Genomic DNA, 19175 nt, shown 5'->3' on the forward strand with positions numbered 1-19175 from the left:
CACAAGATTTAAAATACAGCAGCTCCCTGCCTGGGCTCACTCAGCAGTGCAGAACAGGCTCCAGACTCACAGCAGGGAGGGCTGAGGGAATACCAGGCAGGATGAGCCTTCCAGGGAGCAGCACAATGCCCAGTTTGCTGTTCTGGTGGGATATGGATTACACCAGAGGAAGGGTCCCTCCTACTGAATGTGCACAAACTGTTAATGCTGCTAAAACATCAGCATTCTGCTGCTTGGCCTATGTAGAGTCCCAGCTGAAATAATTCTGGCCTCAGCTGGCCCTAGGGGTGAACCCTTTTGGAAGAACAGACTGGTATTAAAATACAAAGGGAATAAAAAAGTGAATAAAAAGGTAACCTACATGTCACCCAGTCACACACTTTACAGACAGTATGGCCTATAATTAAGGTCATTAAGGCTTGGCATCATAAAATTCTACCAATTAACAACTTTGCTATATTCTTATTGTTTAGGCAGAAGTTCTCCATTCCAGGCATCTGCCCTTGGTTGATATTTCTGTTTTCAAGAGAAAACTTTAACTCTGACAGCTTAGTACTAAAAATGTGATTAAAAAAAAATTAATAGTCTCTTTCCTCAGCCTACCATATTCCCTATAGCCTTTTTCTTCAAACAGTACTAAATATCTACAAATTCTGAAGTCAAGAAAATAAACCTACCTTTGCCTCTTCTCTAGTAGTTCCATCAACTAAAGAAAACAGAACATAGGAACTTCCCAGAAACCAAACTGAGCTATCCTGCACAGTCATTAAAAGCGTATTCTGATTTCCTGGGCAAATAATTCAACATTATGATGCAGTTTGCAGAACTGCTGAACACTCCCAGTAACAACTGATGTCCAGGTAAGGGGCTTTGACAATATTCAAGGCTTAATAAACACTGACACAGCACTGCAGTCCATACATTGGATCTGCTCAAGTAGTACAATTCATCCTTCTGTTGGCTTTCCCCACATTAGTGTCTTTCCCAAGCAGGCTGTCATGGCCCCTTGTCACAGCCACATCTAACCATGGCAGACACGAGGCTGACATGCACAATAGCCTGGGTAAAGGCTTTACCTCACTAACCTTTATTGAGGTAAATTCTGTCCAGTTAGGTGTTGTCATGGCCATTTCTAGCAAACAGGTAACACAGAGCTAAAACAGGAAAAGCACTGCTGCAGGGGTTCCCTCAGGAGAGGAAAAGGGCAGGCAGGCCAGCCACCCAATTTAGAGGTGTGTAACACCCATCTACTCACCTCACCCTCTGTTTATCACCCCTCTTGTGGAAATGAAGCAAAGAACGATAGTTTACTTCTTTTTACCCCTGCAATTCAGGCACCTGTCTGTGCCCTGGTAGGATTCACTCCTTCCCTGTCACTCAACACAGCAGCTTGGCTGCACAGAGGGCAGAAAGGGGAGCGAGTTCCCCTTCCACCATCACAGGTCACAGATTAGCATCCACATTCACACTGCTGGGAGCAGCTGAAGGCTGGCCCCATGCCATCTTCGTGACACCTCTCCCAGAGGGCAGCAGGGCAGGGCAGGGCAGCAGCTCACACTGCCAGCAGCAGCCGTTGTGGTGCCCTTTCTTATCCAGACAGCAATCCTGTACCTGCCTGGGGCAGTGGAAAAACCTTGCAGACATGCACTTGAACCAAGTGATACACCACAGTGGTGACATTAATTACTTCAGCTGCTCTGGGCAAAAGTGTAAACTTTTGCAATGGCCCCTAGTGACAGGGAGATTATTTTGCTGTGAAACCAATGGCAGCAGGAGTAACTACAAAACATGGCCATCCTACTCCCTAAGAAAGGAAATGTGCCACTACATGTGCATATATATTCCATATATAGAGAGGTTATAGACACAGGCCCATAGTATAGCTCCCTGGCATTTTTTTAATTATTTCTTCTCAGTGCCATCATGCTGATTAGATAATACGTATCATAGGAAAATAATGAACAGAAAAACAAGCCCTTTGAAAACCTCTCAGGATTAATTTCCCCATTTTTTTTTTAATGCACAAGCTGCGATTTTGCCTAATTTGGAAATATATCAAGGACAAGTCAAGCTTTAAGTCAGCACTTGCTCCCTCTGAAATGCCTGAGCTTAGCCCAAAGCTCAGCTTTGATGCTAGGACTGCTCACTATAGAGCTGCTAGGCAGAAGATGGTAGGGAAGCGGAAGGTTCCAAGCTTCCAGCAGAGTTCCTGGAAAGTTAGGGTACCTCATTAATTTTGAGCAAGTTATCCACCTCTAAGACCAGGTGATGGGTGATGTTTTAATTCAAATTATATTTTGATAGTATTTATTGAATATGTTTTATATTAACATATCTATGCACACATATATAATATCTAAGAGAAATTTTATTATTTAAGTTACAAAGAGTAATTTCTCCATTATTAACTTAAGGTGCAGTTTCTTCTCTTTGGGGAACCTAGAAGTAAAAATTTTTTGGTTTTGGAAAATTAAGCCCACCTTCCCCCAAAGCACTGTGGACGCTGGCCAGGAGCTGGTCAGCTGGCAGCTCTCCAGCCAACACAAACAACTAAAGAATATTTGTATCTGCTCCTTTACACCTGATTTAAAGTTAATAATAACTCTGCACAAACAGACTGACATAAAGGGCAACGAAGGTGCATATTTTAGACTGTGGAGATACCGCCCTCCCCCTTGCAATGCTGCCTGCAAGATCTCATGCTACTGAAACATCACCTCCTCCAATCTTACTCAGCTGCCTCTACTAAGAGCCATAGATTTTTTTGCTCCAGTACAAAGCTCCACCCTTCAATGTAATTAATATACAAAACTGAGGAGTCCTAACCCTAACTTGCAACACTTCTTCAGATGCTGTCACACTCCCCATCTCACTGTCCATGTTTGGTTTACTTTGACCATTTCTGACTCACAGAAGTCAACAACTCCTAAATCTATACAGCAATATGTTTATCACCAATTCCATATACACACATCATCCTTTCATCAAGCTCGCAAAATCCCTGACAGAAACCAGTGACCATTATCTGACAACACTGCTCCACTCATCCTTGAGCAAACAGCACGAGCTTGGCATCCACCAGGAATGGATGAACATTCATGGACAAATGTAGGAACACAGCCGGGAGCATCTGCCTTCAAGCCACACTTACAGCAGGACTTCCCAAATGCTGATGAACTTACAGATTTTAAACACTTTGGTGAATCAGTTAATTAAGTCACAAACCTTATGGAAGCATGTTCTAGATACGTATTCGTACGGGGAAAAATGCAACTTATGAAAACTGCTGCTGTACCCTGGAGAGGGAAAACAAGAAGAAAGCCGAGCCCAGGGCCCTGGCTGAAGGCAATGCTCCCACAGGAAGGAAAGCACCTTCTGCAAAGAGAACCATGCACTTGTACAACCAGTATCATCCCCAGTCCAGACAGGCATGGAGTTGGCCTAGTAAGCACTGTGCCAGCCAAATACTCATACCCACAGCACTGCTGCAGACTGGCACAGCTGAAATGCAAATGCACTGTTATGTACACAGCCCATGCCAAAACATCAAGGTGTCCCTGCTCAAGTAAGCTTTAAAAACATCCCTGCTTCATTATTTTTCTGAAAACAGCAGGCTGACCATTGAAAGGAAGAGGGAAAGGTCATATGCTCAGAGCTTTCCGGCCGCATCCCACGGCCACAGGAGTCTCCCCAGGATGGGAACATGAAGGCAAGATTTGTCAGCATCCCTCACTGTGCCTGAATGTGCCCCCCAGCAGAATGGGCAGCCCTGCAGCAGGGAGCTGGGCCTGGGGCAAGGGGAAGCTGCAGCCTGCAGCTGTGTACAGACACACACCCAGAATATGTGGGGCAGAAACATTGCACAGATGGAGGCTTGCTCTGCAGCTTCCACTGGTGGTGAGACACTTGTGGTAGGAAGGATGTACGAGACTCCCTTATAGCCTTCAGGAGGAGACAGAGTAGGAACTCTTGGGGAAAAATTTAAAAAATAACCAGTACCCAGATAAAAATCTATTCTACCAACATGTTCAAAGACTTTAATACAAATTGCTTTCCAATGGATGAGACTGATAGATAAGAAAACAAAGGAAGAAGTTTTAGGCACATAAAATGCAAGTGCCTTGTCTACGAAATAGGCATAGGAAGCCCTATATTCCACTTTTCTGCTTACTTTGAGACTTACGGTCGGGAAAATATATTTATGCATAAATGTATTTTTTTGCATAGTTTGGCTGATTCAGTTACAGTCTTACTGCTACATGAAATGCACATGTGGGCAAATGATACTTGATTTCCAGGGAACGTAGATCTTCCTATTGGTTCAATTTCCTAAGCATTTCTTATTAATAATTGAGTTGGAAAAGACCTCAATAAGGTTTCTCCTACCCAAGGGAGACGCTCCACACAGCCTTTGGCAGTATCCAGCACCCCTTTGTGCAAACCACCATGGGAATTACTGATTTCAAAAGCTACACACAGGCACTGGCCCAAGCACTAGTGACATAGGTGACATAGTACACTGACATTAGCCCTTCCAAATCAGGAGCCAGCCTTTCCCAGCTGTTCCTGCATCCAGAGATGCCACAAGACCTCCAAGCAGAGCCGGGCATTGCAAGACCTGGAATAGGCAATGGCACCAACCCAGCTCCACTCACGGTCCCTGCCCCACTCCAACAGGCATTGCAATCTTAATGAGAACCTGGTACCAAAAGTTTACTCTGTTCCAAAATGGTGTCATCTGTTGGTGACATGGTGCTGCCACCTGCCCTGACACCTTAGAGCAGAGAGCAGGGGTGTGCAAGGAGCAGCTCTGTGCTGCACCACCGGCAGAGCAAAGGGGACACACACACTGTCTCCAGCAGGGACAGGAGCCACCAGCTGCTGCAGGGACAGTCTATCCCAAGTGGCCTTTTGACACTTTTCTGGGCTGTTTGGTGATCCTGGATACATCTTGGCTAGTGCTGCAGCCAACAGTCTTCCCAATCCAAGCCTAAGTCTTACCTTCCTCTCAGTCCCACACCGTCATGGGAGATCTGCTCCCACCATGGTCTATTCCCAACACAACTATTACCATTCCAAAACACCCTTTTCCTTTTCCAGAAAGCTTCAGGGTGACCAAGATCTCACTTGAACAAAGCTTGTTAGAAAGCCTTTTTCCTTTGTACAATGGAGCACTGGTCCAGAATGGAGGTGCCAGCATCCCGCAGGAAGGCAAGCAAACATCTGGGACTGGGCAAGGAAAAGTCTGTCAGACACAGGCCCTTCCAGCAGCCAGGCAGGAAGACAGAGTGGAAATGGAGAGGGGAGAAGTGTTCATCACCTGGCTGTGCCAAGCTCAATAAAAAACAATAAGAGGCAAAAAAAAAAAAGTTTTAATTGCCCTGGGATTTAGTAAACAAGCAGTTGAGTCTGGGAGTTAATGCCAACACAACAGCTGGCCTTCAGAAGGCATTTACTAATATAGCAACTTGTAATTAACACAAGGTCATCTCTAAAAATTACTAGGCCAATTTGCTGTAAAATAGCTTCCTCCAGGGGACATGGCCCTGTTGGAGTACGAGCGGCTGCATTGTGTCCGTGAGGACAGACAGCTGGACAAGAGCCGTGTTTCCCTGAGGAGACAGGGTCACCACACGGGGCTCTCTGTGCTCCCCACATCAATTCATGCCCAGGCCCCCTGTTCCCTCACTGCCCCACAGATCAAAGCAGCCTTCTGTTCCCTTGCAGAGGGATGTGCTACAGCACCCACGGCATCCGAGCCCACCAGAGGCCTCTGTCGAGGATGACAGCAATGAGCCAACTCCTGTAAAATTGTGCAACAGCCTTTGGGCTGGTTCCACCAGCAGTCACTTGCCCAGGCATCACAGCCATATAGAGAATCATGGAATGACAGAATTGTTTAGGTTGGAAAAGACCTTGAAGATCATGGAGTCCAACAGTTGACTCAGCACTGCCAAGTCCACCACTAACCCATTTCCCTAAGCACCACATCCAAGCATACTTTAAATACCTCCAGGGATGGTGACTCAACCACTTCCCTGGGCAGCCTGTTTCAGGCTTTGACAACCCGGAGAATTTTTGCAGAATGTCACACCTAAACCTTCACTGGTTCAACCTGAGGTCACTTCCTCTCATCCTGTCACTTGTTTCTTGGGAGAAGAGATCAACTCCCACCTCACCACATCCTCCTTTCAGGTAGATGCAGAGAGTGGTATGGTGTCCCCTGGACCTCCTTATCTCAGGCTGAACAACCCCAGCTTCCTCAGCTGCTCCTCACAGGACCTGTGCTTTAGACCCTACGTGTCCCCATGGCCATCAGCAGGACGTCACCACAGGCCATAATGTATTCCTCACACAATTCCTTCTGCAAGGTGCTTCCCACTGTGGATCAAGGTCTTCCCAAACTACTTCATCTCTGAGTCACTTTATCCTGGAAACCTTCCTCTGAGATGAAGTGCACTTACATGGAAGTTCCAAGCAGCTGATGCAGAGGAGCATTTCATTTTTTAGGCAGCAGGCTTTCTGCTTCCTTCAGATACACAAATTTTTGTACCTAATTTTATGCAGAGGGCTGGCATGGCATGTCTAGGAGAGCATTATCACATTCTGGCTGTTTGCCTAAACTTTGCAACCTCACCCCTGGTTTCAATATGCAGATTAGAACATCCAATTTGTCACTTATTTTCCAGAATTCAGAAGAACCCTCTTGTGAAGTCAGGCAGCCAAACCAGTCCTTTTTCTGCCCTAAGGACAGAGGCAGCTTGAGCTGCCAAGTGCCTTTTGCCTTTCAGAGTCTTTCTTACACAATTGCTGCAAAGGATGTCCAGCACTCACTGCCTTTGTGAGAGAGAAATTACAGAGCCACTGCTAATAGCAGGAGGTGGATAGATGCTGAGGTCCTTGATTGCCATTCCCCATGCTGCATCAGCATGGAGGCAGGATAAAAGTTTCACAGATGGTTTCTGTTCCTGCACGAAGACATGGCAGGATCAGTGCCCGCTGCTCAGCCAGACCTGACAGCAGGATGGCGAGAGAGAGAAGGCAGGAGGAGAGACAGGGCACCTGAGTGGGGAGGATTCCCCTCACCCTTTGGGGGCAACTCCTACCTGGACTTTTGCAATAGAAAGGAGCACGTTAAAACAGCTATAAAGTGAAGCAAATCCAAGACTGGAAGTACCAGAGGAGAGGAAATCCAGAGTCCATCCATTACTGCCATATGCCAGCAGTAATTGTCCCAGCAATCTTCTCAGCCTTGCCTCATCATCTACCAGTAAACCACATATCAAGGTCCAGGTTCATTACCTCTGTACACCCTTGTGCTCAGGAGAACAAATAACAGATGATTTCATAGCACTTAAACACCAGCTTTAGTCTTGCTTGACTCTTTCCCCTCTGCTTCACTTAGAGGCATTCAAAAAAGGAACAGGATTGGTAGCTCAAAAGATAAAGTTTTCAGAAGTCTTTTATGCTAAAATAATTACCCTATAAATCAGGGTAGGCATGAGGAACTAGACTACTCGAGACCAAACCCTGCCTTGTACCTTTTCTCAAGTAAGTCAGAAGATTTGCAAAGGCCTTTGACTCCAGGGCAGCAGAGTTAAGTATTTTCCAGTTTTGCAACATACTGCACTTTAGGGGTAAATAAGCTCCTTTCCAGTTGTCAATTCAACATGTAAAACACCTCACAGAGATTCTGCTAAGCAGCTCTTTATAGGGCAAGAAAATAAATTATTCTTTTTATCCTGTCTGAAAACTTCATATTCTTGAAACCCTTACAAGTCAGGGAGGGTGGAATTCATTCGTAAATAAAGTCCTGGGAAACACACATGGCCACAGCTTGGCAGGACCCCAGCCCTGAATGAGTCCTTTCATTTCCAGCATGTTTGGCAACTTGGGTTAAAGAGCAAAGGGGGGGTTTGACAGAATATTTCAAACACAGAGCAACTAGAGTGCTACAGTCACCTTTCCCTAAAAAAAAAAAATCCTATAATAATAAATAATACCTGATTTTTCAAGGCATTCTTCACCATATCCTCCTAAAGTAAGCAGAGGTGCTACAAAAACACTAGCAGCAGTGGTATCATTTAGCTGGGCCAAGTGCAAGGTTGAAAACAAGTGCAGAAAAAAGGAGCTTTGCAGTAGATTAACCAGAACAAAATTCACAGAAAGTTGCAAGTGGAAAGGTTTATTCATTTGCTGGTTTCTCTCTGTAAATTACCATATATCATTGCTGCTAGGACAAAACTGATGGGCCTACTCATGAGCTGCACCAAAACCACACAGGTTCATTGATTTATGACCTTTATAATGATTCCCTCTGTGCATTTAGAGATAAATCAGGCTACTCCTGGATGCTTGGCTAGAAGAATTCAGTTGTAGCATTGTTGTCTGTATTTGGAAAAAAAATATAAGAAATATAGAAGGTAATAAAATACTTCAGGCTGCAAATAAAGCTGGCTGATCTCATGCTGTAAATGCACTGAAGATAAATCCACAGAAGGAGCTGCCAAGTCCTGGAGGGTTTGGGGTGCAACACACAGCAAAACCCACTCATCCCCCCGAGAGCCAAATGCCCAATAAAACATTTGCAGATGGGAACTGTGGTGATTCCATCCCACATGCTCCATCTCGGAGCATCATTTGAAGATCTGAACCTCACTAATTCAATTGTAGTTCAAAATGAAATCTGAATTTAAAGAACCTGGAAGTGAAGCTCACCCACACTGAGAGCTGCAAGTCAAGTGGCCTGCCCTGAAACCTGGAGAGAAAGAAAAAGAAATTCCTGAAAATTATAAGTACAAGCTGCAACCTGAAGTTTATAAAAATATCAGCATCAAGTTACTGGATGGTCCAGAGATTCTGTTCTTCAGAGGATCATGTTATATTCTCCTCTTTATAGAATATTTTTATTCTAGCTTTGACTGTATTTACATAATTTTTTAAAAATTATTATTATTTAAAGGTATATTCCAGGTCAGCTGTTTGAACAGCCATATATCTAACTAAAGCCTAAACAGGAAGTAAAGGAGAAAAAAATTAACTTTTTCTGGCTAACTTCAAATTATCTCAGGTAATTTTTCCCAGAATGTCAAAGCTGGAGAAGACTATTAATAAATTTAGCACCAATATCCTGTCACAACTGTTTATTCTGGCCAGATAAAACCACATTTAGTGGAAAAAACATTGATTTCCTTTCAGCATCATAGTCTGGAACAGCAAAAGCTTTGTTTATAAAAGCCCAAATAGCTTTTTCTCTCCAACCTGCCCAGTTGGCTTACATATAACAGCCCTTGCTGTAGGGGACAGAATGAGCATTTACAGTCTGAATTGCAGACCATCCAATTTCTGCAACTGAATTACACCCCAAAACGCTTGACATGTACTGGATAAAGATTATCAAGGCTTCAGCATCCTTCCCCCTTCTAACATGAACTCACTAGATTACTGACCTTAAAAAAATAAATTACTGTATTTATGGGAAGATGCTTTTCACGAGATACCTCAGATAACCATTTTGTTGCTGTTCAAAAGGCAATCTATACACAAGAGAGGCACTGGAGTTGGGGCAAGAGCAGCTGCCAGGCATCTGGCAGGTTTGTCAGCATTGGCACACACGCTGGATATCTGGCAGTTGGCTTCTGCATCTGCTAGTTTCAGCCACAGCCATAGCTACATCAAAACCCACAAAGGCATGTCCTGGTTATTTTTCATGGTGTCTGCATTGATCTAACACATTCTAGGTTCACTGCCCAGGTTTTTTGTTGTTGTTGTTGCTGTCTTTTGGGTTTGGCTTCCCCCTGCCAAAAAAGAAAGTGTGAAAGAAGAGGGAAAGTGCTGGGTGATAACTGGAAGCAATCCACTCTTACTATACCAGGGCTTTGTACAGAGATGCACATATATAAATATATGTTTGTCAAGGTCCTCTAAACAGGGGAACGAATGACTGTCTCTCAGAGGCAGTTCTCCACACCAGAGTGCCCACCAAAAATAAATGATCCACATTAAAAAAAATTGAATAATTTCTTTTAATGCAATTCCACGTGGTTTAGCTTGTAACATTTTAATTGATTTTGGGCAATGTTATCCTCTATAGGTGTTTAATTAATCTGTTGGCTTAATGCTGTGATGAACACTGCTGGCTAGCCTAGGGCCACTAGTGCTCTTCCCTGAATACTAAAGAGGCAAACACTTCACTAAAAAACCACATTTTAGCAAACCTGAAGTCAGGTTTCAGGAGAGTCTTGGGGGCAGTGTAAGGCCATACTGATCCTGAATGCACAACCTGACCCTGTCCAGCTTCTCACCCCACTGTGAGACCAGCCCAAACAGCCAGCAGGCCACACAGCACACCAGAACTGAGAAGCTAATCTCAGCAAAAGCAAAGTGCTTGGGCTATATTTGCTAAGCTGGTTTCATTTGGATCAGTTTCCCCAGCTGCCTTCCAGGTGCGTCTGTGCACAGGGGATGTCTTTGGGGTGGGGGCTGCGCCTCTGGCACTGTCACAGAACAGGAGCCCCGGGGTGGTGAGGGGCACGCTGAGCCCTGCAGGGTGGCAGAGGTGCTGGGGACCCTGGCCCTGCCAGCACAGCCCTGGCTGTGAGCTTGGAGCAGGGCAGTGCCCCCAGAGTGCCTCAGGCCAGCAGGGAGGCAGTGCCAGCACCCGAGTCACGCCGGCTGCGCCCTCAGCAGCTGATGGCTCTGTGCTTCCACCAGGCAAATCCCAAAGTCTGCACTTGTCTGGTGCCTGTGCTTGGGCGCACTCAGACCAAAGAGCCCTCACCCTGCCAATGGTGTCAGTGTGAGCAGACCAGTCTTATCAGGTAGGTTGTGAAGTAGCTGAGGCCAAATTGACCTTCGTGCCAAGGTGATGTTTTGCACTTCTTGTCTCTCACACAGCTCCTGCACACAGAAGAGAGATCAAGATATCTGGAGAGAAGCTGGCCCTTTACCTATGTCAGGTGTTTAAAATAGATGCAACTTTTTTTAGCTTTCTAGTTAAAGACTGCTTTCAGAAATACAGACCTTGCTAAGGACACTGCCCCAGCATGTACCAGTGAGGTTCTGGGGATTTTGATGTCTCTACCAATATATCCTTGCCACTCATGAATTCTGCAATGTTCTACATTCCCAGAGAAGTTACCTGTAGTGGCTGTCTAAGGTGATTTGATTACCATGATACTGCATTGCTTGCCATCACTATACTGCAAGGAAGTATTTACAGTCAAATTTGTAATGCAGAGAGAAGTGAAGTTGATTTTCTTTGCTGTTGGATCAATAGGGAACTCATCAGATTTAATACTTGCAAAGAACTTGGAAAACATATCGAAGAGAAAAACAGAAGCATACTAAGCCTGGTAATGCTACAGGATAAGTATAGGTAGGGGAAAACAAACAACCAAACAAGACCTATGCAGGTTTTTTTGGGAGTGCTGTTTGATTTTTTTATTTGTACTGCAAAATCAAGAGATCCAGAATTAGAGCAGATACTCTTTACATTTCTCACCTGCCCCATCTTTTTTTAGCACACTTCATGCAGCTCCCTAGTCAGTGATCTCTGAGCCACTTCACTCCTGGCCCCCTTGGCAGGACATGAAAGAAACTGTTTTTCTACCTTCACTCTTGGCAATCTGAGGCTCTTCAGTCTGTGGGTATCTCACCTATTTCTCCCTCTTTACAAGCATCTTCCCAAAAGTTTGGATGATGGTAATGCTCCCTCCACAACCTCGACCCAACTCACATGCCTGAGCACAGAGGGATAGGGTTTGCCTCATCCTAGTGGTTCTGCCCTGCACCTTGACAGTCCTTTGTAAACCTGGGAATGGGGGCGAAAAGCCCTCAAGCCTTAAGTTATACAACAGATAGCATTCAGGGGCAGCTGTTTATACTAGCTAGAGCTCTAGAGCTTCAGGGGAACGAGTCTCAGGCAAGAAAAACAAGGCTTTTAACACTAAGCCACAGTAAGATCACATTCGACAGCTCAGGTTTCAAAACCTGCTCCAGCAAAACTGTGTGCACAGGCACTCGCTGCAGGTGTCCCAGCATTTAACACTTCAAGTGGTGCCACCGGTATCACCTCAAAAACAACCAGCACATTCATCCTGCTCTCAGGCCTGTGGGGGATTTCTCAAGAAACATCTCCAAAATCCTAGGTGTGCCCTCAGAGCCCGCGGAGGGAAGCTCACACAACACCAGTTTCCAAGAGACCGTGCTCTCAGTGTCATGGGCAAGCAGACACAAGCAATGGCAAACAATGAAGGGAGCTGAGACAAAGTTGATTTACATTTTGCCACTTTTCATCTGTCTCTTCAGTGACCTATAGTTAATCAAACGAACACCCCTTCTCCCTGTGTCACAGGCGCAAGAAAGGAGGAGGCACTGTACATCCTTCCTGCTATTCTCTTGCAAATGGGGCCACAGCAGAATTCAAAAGTAGTGCACAGAGGCGAAGTGAATTATGCATTTGGCTCCTCTCAAAAGCCAAGGAAAACTTAAACGCCAGATTTTCTTAAAAGCAAAACATCCCGTCAGCAAAACGACACTGACTGTCTGTATTGGGGGCAGGGGGCTTTTTCTTTTCAGAAATAGCATCCATTCATCGGTTGTTTTTTTTTTAATTAGAAAAACTGATAAATACAAAACCAATGGGGGAAAACAAATACAAAAATAACAAAGGCACATTTATCTGCTAAAGGGAAGTGGCAAAGAGCAGCTGTCCTTTAATGATCACCAGGCCTGTGAAATTAATCCACATCTTTATTACAAATTTAAACCAACAAAATAAATAAATCTCAAATTAGACCAGGAACCCAGGTGGGGAAGGAATAAGCAAAGCTCAGTTTACTCCCAGCCTGGCCAGTCATCTCTGCAAAAATAAGTACCTTTGTCTGCTGCCACCACAATTACTCTCTCATCGCCCTGGCTGAAGATGAGATAGGGAAGGCACGGCCCCGCTGGAACAACGGCTGCTCTGCGCCAGCCCGGGAGATGAATGGCTCCAATTATCCACAGCAGCTACGCATACATGTGGCCTACAAGTTTCATTTTTAAATTTCCATGAAATGCGTGCTTTTAAATATAGCATAAGGAACAATAGTGCATTGATCTAGGCCTTCTCCCAAGTCAGGCTTTTCCATTAGAGGCATCCAATCTGGCACTAGCAAAATTCCCACTGAGTCCGGGGAGATTTGCATGAGGGAATATTGCATTGTTCAGCTGCACGTCCCCCATGCTAGATCCTGCACACTGAGGCACCAAACAAGGCCCAAAGCAGAGGAGTGGCTGCTGGCATTAAGGGAAGGAAGGGGACAGCCTCCTCCCTGTTCCCAGTAACCCCATCCTGCAGACAGACATCCCTCCAAAATGCTCCCGGTGAAAGCCCATCCACATGTCATCCTCTGCATCTGCAGTCCAGCCTCCCCTCCTGCAAGCCCTCACCCATCCAGAATCAGTGGATTTTTCCCCCAGTGGCTGAGGACACATTGAATTCACACTCAGCAAAAGCCTGTGGGTTGTTTGAGCACCATCCTGCCAAGTCCACTGCATCATTTTATTATTTATGAGTTCCTCAGTTTTTAAACACTGGCAAAAGGAGCTTACCAAAGATTTTAATACAGATTCTACTTGTGCCTACAAGTCAGCAGAACATTTAAAAGTACACTAGATACATCTCAATTCAATATCAACTGTGGTGGGGAAAGGAACAGGATTAGCTTTATTTAGTGAAAAAATTTCAATGGATTCACGCAAATAGATGTGGTTTTGGTCTTTTCAAAAAAAATAGTAAGGTCATTTGTTTCTATAAAAGGCCTTTAGAATGTACCAGACAAAAGTGTCAGTTTTATAAATCAGCAATTTTAATACATTTGAAAAAAACCAAAGAAGAACAACCCAAAATAACTAAACAGTAGATAACTCCTAAAAGCTTTCTTTTTTTTTTTTTTTTTTTAGTTCTCCTAGAGCTTTAGAATCAAGCTCAGAAATTTGTATTTCACTACAAAAGCCTTGACTTTTATTATAGTACAAATGGTAGTTGTAGCTTCCACTTTTTTTTTTTTTTTGCATGAGGACACTTCAAGGCAGCAGGACACATTTGTATATGGAGAGTGAATGAAGTAATGACAGGTAGCATTTAGCATCACATAGATCATAAGCCACTCTGATTATCTCATAATTTTCCTTGAGATGAAAATATCCACTGCCCTCACCACACGCTTTTTGTGGAGCAGTACCCCCAGCTCCTAACCAGAATCAGAATCTCACGCTCAGCAGAATAGGGCACAAAAGAACAAAAAACAACAATTAGAAGCTAATCCGTGGTGGTTCTGGAGGGGCTGCAATCTAAATTAAGTAAGAAGACAACACCATTACTCCATTTAACAAAAGTGGGGCTGAAAACCAGAGAGATTAAGGGTTTTTACACACTAAGGCATTTCACAGTTTTGCTTTCTTCCCTGCTTCGTGTACCCTGTTTATTTAGATTTCAACTCATCAAAACAGGATTATCTCCCATTTGTGTTTATACCCTGTCCAACACAAAGCAGCCATCAATAAATAGCTACACAAGAATTGGTTTTCAAGCAGCAATAGCTACAGGTGATTAATAACGACACGACTGCAGGCATGGCGCTGGCAATACGGTGTTTTCTTTTCTGGGTTACAAAGATTAGCACTTGGAGTCATGATCCACTGATACTTGTGTAAACAACCCGCACAGAGAGGGAAGAGGAACGCTGCAGCCCTGATCCTGGAGCTGGGAGGGCTCACAAGCTGACAGGAGAGGAATAAAAGAAATAGCTCAGAAGAAGTCTCTATCCAGGAGAAGAACGTGCTCACCAGCCCTTGCTTCTAGACTTATTCCTCAGGGATATTAGAAAAGGAAGAGCAGAAGGGAAGATAATACAGGGTTAATAAGTGCAAATTAGCAAAGAAACAGAGGACTGCTGATACCCCATTTTTACAACACATACTTATATTGTCATCATCAGGGGCTCTAAGCTCCTCTCCTGTCTTTTACCAGGCTGTTACACTTACTACACGTTACCTACACAATGCACCAACATGTAGGCATTTAGTGTCATTTGACCTGCCCTGATGTGTCTGGGGACATTTGCACAGGGCTGACAGATAAGCCCTGAGAGCTGCAGAAGACCCAGCCATTCTGGGGCAGCAGCTGCAAACCTGCTCCGCCAGGTTTGACTGTCCTTACCCCACAGCAGACAAGTGACATTAAATGTCTGCACTTACAGAGCTGCATCACATCCCCACTGAGGACCTGGGCTTTGGCTCTGCAGCTCGTGCCAAGGTCTCAGGCAGCCAGCTCCCAGAAAACCAAAAGGATTGTGCTGCCAGGATGGTCCATCCAGCCCTGGCCCTGCCCACCCTGCAGGGTCCCAGGACAGGCAGCACATCAGGGCAGCACTCCTGACCACACAGCCCACACCACTGCCCCTACTGCCAGCCCTGCAACGATTCAAAGGCCTTTGCTTCACTCAAAATGCACAAAAAGGACTCTCAGAATGAGGGGCATTCTTTCTGCATTGCTCTTGGGGTGCAAAGAAAGCTGTACAAAACAGATTTTATTAATCAGATTTAAATGAGTTAAATTTAAATTAGTTCAGGGCACTCCATTAAGTATCTGGATTGAAAACACTGTAGCATCATCCCTGCCCAAATTCCCAGTCTTTCCACACAGAAAGTTACAAAAGGAGTGAGATATATATATATATATATATATATATATATATAAACATTGAAAATACAGACAAAGAGAATATATTAAAGAATGATATTTCTTATTTACAACCCAGAGTTCATTTACTTTGAAATCAGGACTTCAGGCAGATACTTCAGCATGAGCACAGCCCTCAGGAATGCTGAAATCAGCCATCAATAACTCTTTTCACAAGACAAGCCTCCCGAGGGCAGAGGGATAATACCAAGCTGGGTGGTAGTTTTTAAGCAGCTGGACACAAATTGGGACTTGTCAGTTGTTGTTCCCAGGCACTGCATGTCAAATTGGAATAACCTGTTGTGCTCTTGCTAATTTTTTTCCATGACTGCAGAATGCAGAAGAGGCACCTGTTGACTCCTGAGTAAGTTTCCCTGTGATGAACAGCTCTTATCAATCACCACTCATCAAAAGATTTCAAAATAATAGTTTCTTCTCATCTTCCCCACAGTGAGAGACATTCAGTGCTCACAGCAACCAAGCCGAAATCTGCTTTTGGGACATCTGAGCTCTGCTGAGAAAGATTCTTCATGGACTGGTTTTAGATTCTTGTTGCCATAGCAGGAACCAAGCTCAGGAAGCTTCCAATTCGCTCCCTCTCGCTCAACACCTCCAAACTCCTTCACTGAAAATGGGTTCAACATCATCATCTGCTTGAATCTCCCAACTTGCTCTGAGATCCAACATGGCCCAATGGATAACAATCAAGTTACCTTTCCCATGTCCAGTGTCAGTAGCTCCTCACTGCTGTGCCAGATATTTGGCATTAACACCTAAACAAATCCTACAGAGCATGAATTTCCACAGTAACTCGTGAGGCTGCTTTTAACAATCATCTTTACAACAAACAGTGGCTGCTGCAGCAGAAAACCTTTCCAAGCCTTGAGCCCCCAGCAAACTGAGGATGCTTTGTCAGTGCAATTTACTCCTTTGAGTGGTGGGTGCCCACCCCAGGCTTGGCTTGGTCCAGCTACTATTTCCCTGGCTATTGCACCTCAGCTCTGTATCCTAAAGATGCAGGCACAGCCAACATACCCCAGTATTGAAAAATTAATTTACTCTCCTTTGAAACCTTAGCTGGAGAGACTCTTGGAAAACTCAAAGGAAGAGTTTTGCTGCAGGAACAACCCACGGATGGAAACTGCCCAGCAGGACAGAGAACATGGACAGCCAGACACTGATGGAGATGTGCTGATCAATCTCTTAGCATGAGCAAATACTTCCATTATTTGTGTAGGTGCAATCTATACTGCTTTGACCCTCTAAGTAAGCTCTGTTAGACAAACACTGAGCTGAAATGAGATTAGGCTAAACAGCCCCTCTGGGTTTAGCAAACAGGAGGCAAACAACCACTCCCTGTCTTAATCCACCAAAATCCCACATATAAAATATAAGCTCCAATTTACAAAAAAGTCAAGGAAGACAAAATATTATTTGAAAGTTTAAAAAGGCCCAACCACTGAATGCAGCTCCCAGTTTGAATACAATTGTTCTGGGTGGTCTGCAAAGCACTGAGCTGGCTGTGCAGAAAAGAGTATTTTAAGAACAAAGCAGTGGGGTACCAGAGTGTAGAAAAGATGAATTCATGTTAGAAAAACACTTTGTGAAGTCATACACAGAATGCAAATGTTGAAAAAATAAATAATAGCTTCCCTTACCTATTTATTTTCATTTCTTATGCCAAGGTCATAACTCCTTTTTATATATTTTGAGGATAAATATTAAGATTAATAGATCATCAAAATTATGAAGGCTTAGTCTGTGGGACACAAGGTCATTGGGAAGCTGAGATCCGCAGTCACTGAACACAGCGGTAATAAAAGCAGAGAACTCCATAACTTACTTTCATTACAGACACAAAATGGTTTTGCATCCCAAATGTGCAAAACAGCTAGATCCCTGCCCTATAGACCCTAGAAGTTTTAAAGACTTTTGCCAAGGCTTTGTAGACTGGGCTTTCTTTCTGCATTGGTGAGTGCATATGTAGACCAAGCTCATAATGTCAAGTGAAAAACAACCAAGAAAAAAAACCTGCCTGGAGGGATTGTTCTACATCCTTGTCATTGGGGCACAGTCATCACAACTCTAGCCAAGGCTTATTCTCCAAAAACTGCCCCACATGCCTTTTGCTCTCACTCATCAGAGCTGTGGCACAGTCCCCAGCAGCAGCTGTGGCTCCTCCAGCCTGGAAATGCAGCTCACAAGGTTCACGTGGGTGTAAGGGCTGGACAATGGATACACAGAACACAGAAGGGTGATTTTCCATGGCAGAGGTGTTCCTCTGGTCTGCAGCTTTCAAAATGCTTTGCAAAGCAGGTGTGCATTGGCCCACCTATACTGAGGGGAAATAAACACGGGAAAGGGCAAGTTTGTGCAAGATGACAAAAAACTAAATATTTAGGAGCCTAGAGTCAGTACATGGTATTAAACACCACAGTGGTCTTCAGTAGACACAGAGTATAAATCCTAAGAAAGTAGAGATTTTGACCAGAACTGGCATTAAACATACTGAGGCATTAAATGAAAACATGAGCTATTGTTTTCCCACTCTCACATCAAACCACATCCGCTGCTCTTTAATGATGCCCACTTCCAACAGAGCCAGCATTAGCAGCTTAGGGAATGTCCTTCATGGCTACAGACCAAAGGAAACTCCTGGGCAATTCTGCTCAGAGATGCACCTTGTATGCCAAACTCCAATTTACAACTACAAGAGTCCACAGTTCCCTAAAACACTAATTGTCCCTAAAGCAGTAACAGTTTCACAGGTAAGAAAGGTAAGGATGGAAGGGAGCACTGGAGGTCCTCAAGTCCCTCCCCAAACAGATGCCTAGAAAAAAAAAAAAAGGAAGATTTTTCCTTCAGGTCAGCAGAACAAAGCCCTGTACATGCCACAAGTCATCCAGTTCAAGATGAGTCTCTGGCACAGAGGCTGCAGATGTGATTAACTCAGAAAATTGTGCTCCTTCTGGAACACCAGGTTCCCAAGAGCTGATAGGAAGAGGCAGGCATGATGGTCTCCAGTTGGTTTCTGACATCTGAACATCCTGACTAAGGACTACTTTCCCAAAACTCATTGATGACAGCTGAATAACCTCTTATTAGAGCTGGCATCAATAACAACATCTCTGAGTCCCTCCATAACCAAGAAAATAATCACTGACAAACCACTCAGCAATTACAAGCACCAAGCGTTACTTATACAGGAGACATTAGGGGCTGAGGAGCCAGGGATGAGTCAGTTTGGGTGGATGGAAGGGGAGGGAAAGAGGCAAAACTGTGCAATGTCTGCTTGAATTAACCTTGTTTTCAGTACAGCACTTCAGACTGAGAGGTGAATATTTTAACATCACATCCACCTAGAAACTGCCACATGAGAGGCACTGCAATGTCACCTCATCATGATAATGACAAAGGGGCGATTGAATATTAACCATGCCAACCACCA

The sequence above is a fragment of the Ammospiza caudacuta genome, chromosome 3, assembly GCF_027887145.1.
Source record: "Ammospiza caudacuta isolate bAmmCau1 chromosome 3, bAmmCau1.pri, whole genome shotgun sequence".
In the NCBI taxonomy this organism is placed as follows: Eukaryota; Metazoa; Chordata; class Aves; order Passeriformes; family Passerellidae; genus Ammospiza; species Ammospiza caudacuta.